We start from the raw sequence: 6,113 nt of genomic DNA on the forward strand, positions 1-6,113 counted from the left end.
CCTGCCGGATCCAGGCCGTGTCCAGATCTGACGAGGGAGCTTTGCCTGGACCCGATGACAATGCAGTGCTGAAGTATCCACTATCCTCTCCCTATGGAGGATCCCTTTCCCACTCTACAGATAAAGCGCTGTGAATTCCGGCTCGCGTACCCCGAAGTGATAAAATAAAACAAAATTCTGTATCAAAATTTATAGGCAAGAAAAGTAGTTTGTTTAGGCTGGGTTGTATGAATTACAAACCTGCGCACATATTTTAAAAAGCACATAACTATATAATTCTGAATGAGCATGTGAACGCCGTCTGCGTTAATCACAGGTTCGCGTTTAAAGTCTGATCATTTCGACGGAGGTGAATCAATCAAAGTTAACTTTAGCTGGAAGTAACATTATTCAAGAACCGCTATAACGCCAAAACAATCTGTTACCTTAAATTATATGTTTATCTCTGTAAAGCTGCTTTGAAACAATTCATTGTTAAAAGCGCTATATAAATGAAGATGACTTGACTTGACTAATGTAGCCCTTAGCAAAATGAATAACACATGAGAAAAAAAAAACAATACTGTGCTCTCGAAAGAAAAACGTGGTGCAGGGGGGGGGGGGGTGTTCGTGCACTTGCGCGCGCCGAGGACTGAAGCGGCTTTCAGAGAGGACGCGGAATGCGCGGCGCTGTGCTATGAAACCCATTCATTTCAACTTCCAAAAATACATAACAGCTACAAGTGTATGCACTGTGCAAGCACTTTATACAGGATTTACCCATTATACTTTATCGACACAAAATGATAAGTCAAACAGCAAACAGCCACCCACCAATAGTCTATAAATAGGCTGTCTTTGAGTTCACTTGAACAAGGGTTAAATAACTCGTCAGGCTACTAAAGAATACCATAATTTCTCCGTTCAATTAGGCCTAAGATATCGAGAGTCACGCAGACCTATAACAACCCAGCAACAACACATAATTGGGAATAACATGCCTTACCTTAACACAGAATGGATTTTAAGTAATTCGCGCGCAGAAAACGTTTATATTTTTTCTACGAATCTTTGAGTTAACATAGCCTACTAAACATGATTGGAGTTTGCACCGCAGCGCCACCACGCCTTGATGCATGTATAGTTATCTTTATTGAAGTGAATTAAGTTTAAATCGCCGTCATGCATTAATGAATAATATTTTGCTATTTTACACATAATAATCCACGATGATCACATTACACAAAACTGAAATTGCACGTCAAAATAAAAGATTGTCAATATTTTTTGAGACCCCCCCAAAAAAAAGCTCCCCCTAGCTCCCCCGTAGTTCGCACCCTGATCGTGACAATTACTGAAATTACTTCTCACAGAAAGTTTTCAAATTACTGATTTTGATTTGATAATCCATTATTTCATCTGTCAATTTAAAAAGGCATAAAATCTCTGAGAGAAACTTTAAAAGAAAATGCATAGCATCATTACATTATATAACATTACTCACATGGGGATTTTAAATCCCGCACAATGAAGTATATGCTCTTAACATTGCAGTTTTCACATATCATGTAAGACTCAATTTCTCCATTTCTTTGCACAAAACTCTCCAGAAAATGCCATTTAATGGTTTATTTTTCAAAAAACATACGTTGTCTTATATTATCTAGCATTACAAGCTTTCTGAATACGCTTTAGTATCAGTGCTGGTCTCTTTTCTGCCGTTTTGTTAATTACCTCTGTAGATTTGAAAATCCTGCTTCCCCCATTATTGTTGAATCACGGAAGCTACACCAGTTACTTTTGGCAAAAGATTTATTATTTATACATGTGTCATGTCAGACAGAGAGAAACACAGGCATATAAGAATAAGGCTATATGAGAGTAGGTCTTCATTCCAGATTTCTCTGTTCCCCTCTATCCTCTCCGACTCCCATCATTCATTCATTTCATTTATTTATATAGCACAAATAAACACAACAGAAGTTGACCACTGTGCTGTCCATACAAAAGAATAAAAATATAAAGACACAACATTAATACAAACTAACAAGCAATAAAACACTACATTTGCATTCTTTATACCAGGGTTATGAGTGAAATGCACGGTTAAAAAGATATGACTGCAGTTTGGACTTAAATTCATACATAGATGTGGCAGATCTCACAGGTAAGGGAAGACTGTTCCATAGCCTAGGGCCAGCCACTGAGAAGGCACGATCACCTCGCAACTTCAGTCTGGATTTTGGGTGTACAAGTGTGATGCTGTCTGAAGAGCGCAAGCATCTTGTTGAGTGTTTCACGTTAACAAGGTCTGACAGATAAGACGGAGCCTGACCAAGTAGTGCCTTAAAAACAAATATTAAAATTTTATATTCCACTCTGAAATGCACTGGCAACCAGTTGAGAGAGATTAATATCGGGCTGATATGTTCTCGTCTACGCGCTCCAGTTAAAAACCTGGCAGCGGCATTTTGGACCATCTGAAGCCGCAACATGGATGATTGAGGTAAACCAACATACAGTGAGTTACAATAGTCCAAACGAGATAAAACAAATGCATGAGTTACAGTTTTGAGATTGTTGAAAGATAAAAAAGGTTTAACTTTGGATAAAAGTTTAAGGTGGAAAAAACAGGACTTGACCACAGAATTAATATGTTTGTCAAACCTAAGGGATGCATCAAAAATAACTCCTAAATTTCTCACAGTAGGTTTGATATAGTTATTCAAAGAGTCATAATTATTATTGGGATTTATCTTTCCCACGGAGGGCCCAAAAACAATTACTTCAGTCTTAGACTCATTTAAATGCAGAAAATTCAAAGACAACCAGGCTCGAACATCATTTAAACAATCACGCAAGGTTTCTAGGCCTTGCTTGTCATTTTGTTTCAACGGTAAGTAGATTTGGGTGTCGTCTGCATAAAAGTGAAAGGACACTCCATATTTCTTAAAAATTGAGCCCAAAGGCAACATGTACAATGAAAACAATATGGGGGCCAAAATAGACCCCTGGGGGACACCACAAGTGACTCGTGCTACAGATGATACAGCATCTCCGATACCCACTGAGAAAGTTCTATCTTTAAGGTACGATCGGAACCAGCTAAGAGCAGTACCTCGAAGCCCCACACACTTTTCTAGACGCAATAGCAGAATGTCGTGATCAACCGTGTCAAAAGCCGCGCTCAAGTCCAATAGCACCATTGCTGAGTTCCCAGAGTCAACAAATAATAAAATATCATTTAAAACTCATGCCAGCTGTAAATGGTTTCTCCGGGTTTCTCCCTCACCCCTCATCTTTATGTTTGTCCTTCCTCTCACCCCATAATGCCTTTATGTTTCTCTGCGGTGGTACAGTAAGATTAAGCTTATATACATCACAGAGAGATTTTCAACTGCCTTGTAAGGCAGTGTTAATTTCATTAACGAAATCTATGACGAAAAATGTTCGTTGACGACCTTTTTTTTCCCTGACTAAGACAAGACGATGAGAGACGACACCCACGTCATTAAACGATAACTGTGACTATATCAACCAATGCAATATCGTTGACGAAAAAAGACGAAACTGAAATGTGTTTAAAAAATGTTTTAACTTGACCAAAACCACTTCTTTTTGTCAAATAAAGGAGACGACAACACATTGACTGTTTTTACGAGCGTTCATGCTTACGGTTGCCAGATTTCAATACTTTAAACCCACAGTCAGAGCATTTCTGTTAAACAACAACGTTTTTTATAGGGCTGGGTAAAAATATCGATTCATCAATGAATTGCAATTATTTGTTTCTCAATTCAATATCGATTCATCAAATCCTATGAATCGATTCAGCCAACCGGCCAGTGGCGGCGCTGTGGGCAACACTCTAGTGAGAGCGTTCAGCGTTGTACAAGACGCGCTTTACCAAAACAGCAAGACCGTTCAAGCCTGCACCACCAACTAGGGGTGTAACGGACATGTATTCGTATTGAACCGTTTCGGTACGCATTACAAACCGAACGATTACTTGGACCATTTTTCCTGCCGACCAAAATCCGCGCTGGCGCGACCACCACAACGTTGCGCAACATCAAATGGCTAACGTAATGAAAGCGGAACGAAACTGTGTTACTTCAGCCGTTTATCAGTTCGGACCAGCAGCATCTGTGTAGCGCGAGCCGATCTTGATCAAGCGACACTGTTAGGTGTCTACACATCTCTTATACACAGCGCTAAGAGATCCAGTGAAGAAAACATTTGAATTCACCACTGAAGTAATAACATCACTGCGAGAGCGAGATCTAGGGAGAAGCATTTCAATTTCTCCATTATTAACGGATCAAACAGCGCTGACGTGGAAAACAGGAGAAACATTGTGCCGTGAATGAACTAGTTAGGTTCTAAGTCCACAGATCAGCAACATTCACCATGGATTTACTGTAGTAACACTAACTTTATCGTATTTCAGATGAAACAAGGAATTTGCAAATATTATAATGCATTTTAACTTTGGTTACAGTTATTTATTAAAATATATAAGGCATTATAATCTACATTATTGACACCTTTATAATGCATTATACATAAAGGCTTCAAGTAAAGTTTTACCACAATATCTAATAATCGTTATTATTAATAAATGTTTTTCTTGTTTCAACTGTAAAACACTTTCTGAAATCTAAATTGTATTTTTTTATTAGGTGATTAAATCGACAGACTTACCGATCACCAGTTTAGTTCCTCCACCGAATGTGTACCACAGTGATACAATCTAATGAAACGCTCGTACAAAAACCTCTATTCCACTCGAGTGAACACACACTCCAGCAGAGAGAGAGAAACAACACTTCAACACACTGATATTAGAAGATCCTCAGCTCTTCTCAACACTCACTCATTCAGATTTGACTAAATGCTTTCTGATATAACACTGTTTAAAGAAATATATGTGATGAGCTGTGACCTCTGAGGTGACCTTTGACCTCTTTGATCATGGATGATGTTGACATTAGTGAATAATTATGAAAATTTCAGATCCACATTGTTTAATATAGTCTCCCATGCCAGCAGCCATGTCACCCTGTAGCCCAAGACTGGTTGCCCACTGAAGCTAAGCAGGGCTGAGCCTGGTTAGTACCTGGATGGGAGACCTTCTGAGAAAACCAGGTTGCTGCTGGAAGAGGTGTTAGTGAGGCCAGCAGGGGGCGCTCACCCTGTGGTCTGTGTGGGTCCTAACGCCCCAGTGTAGTGACGGGGACACTATACTGTCAAAGAGCACCGTCCTTCGGATGAGACATTAAACCGAGGCCCTGACTCTCTTTGGTCATTAAAAATCCCAGGATGTCTTTCGAAAGAGTAGGGCTGTAACCCCGGCATCCTGGCCAAATTTGCCCAGTGGCCTCTGTCCATCATGGCCTTCTAATCATCCCCATATATATATACACTGATTGGCTTCATCACTGTCTCCTCTCCACCAGTAAGCTGGTGTGTGGTGGGCGTTCTGGCGCAATATGGCTGCCGTCGCATCATCAGGTGGAGCTGCACACTGGTGGTGGTTGAGGAGATTCCCCCTTCCATGTGAAGCGCTTTGAGTGTTGAGAAAAGCGCTATATAAATGTAATGAATTATTATTATTATTATTATTATTATGAGTCGTGATGGACTTCATGCATGTGGAAATTGTGCAACATGAAAATATTTCCCAGAGAGCAACATGTCAACATTGATTCCAAAGACCATAATGGACTATTTTTGATTCCTCTAGATATAGTAAAACTTATTTATTTAGTTCTTGATTTCTCATAGTTAACATGCTTTTAAAGGTGTAGCACATGACTGTACTCATAAAGAGAAATTTCTGAGTTTGACAAAATATGTTTAAAATGATTCTCCAGACAAACCCTAGTGTCTTATCAGCCTGACAAACATAAGCAAAAATATTCACAATTAATAAATATGTACAGTTAATCACTTAATGGTTGAATAACATTATTCTGAGTAAAATCTTCTATGTAGAGTGTATATGAGTTTGTTCTCAGCACAAGCTGTTGTAAATCCTGCCCACTTCTTTGCATTGTCAGCACATGCTTCAGTGCTCTGAGAGTGTTTATAGTGCTGTGAGTTTAACACTTCATGACTGAGAGCAGAACACA

The sequence above is a fragment of the Rhinichthys klamathensis genome, unplaced genomic scaffold (genome assembly GCF_029890125.1).
Source record: "Rhinichthys klamathensis goyatoka isolate OS25496 unplaced genomic scaffold, OSU_Roscu_1.1 h1tg000054l_1, whole genome shotgun sequence".
Classification (NCBI taxonomy): domain Eukaryota; kingdom Metazoa; phylum Chordata; class Actinopteri; order Cypriniformes; family Leuciscidae; genus Rhinichthys; species Rhinichthys klamathensis.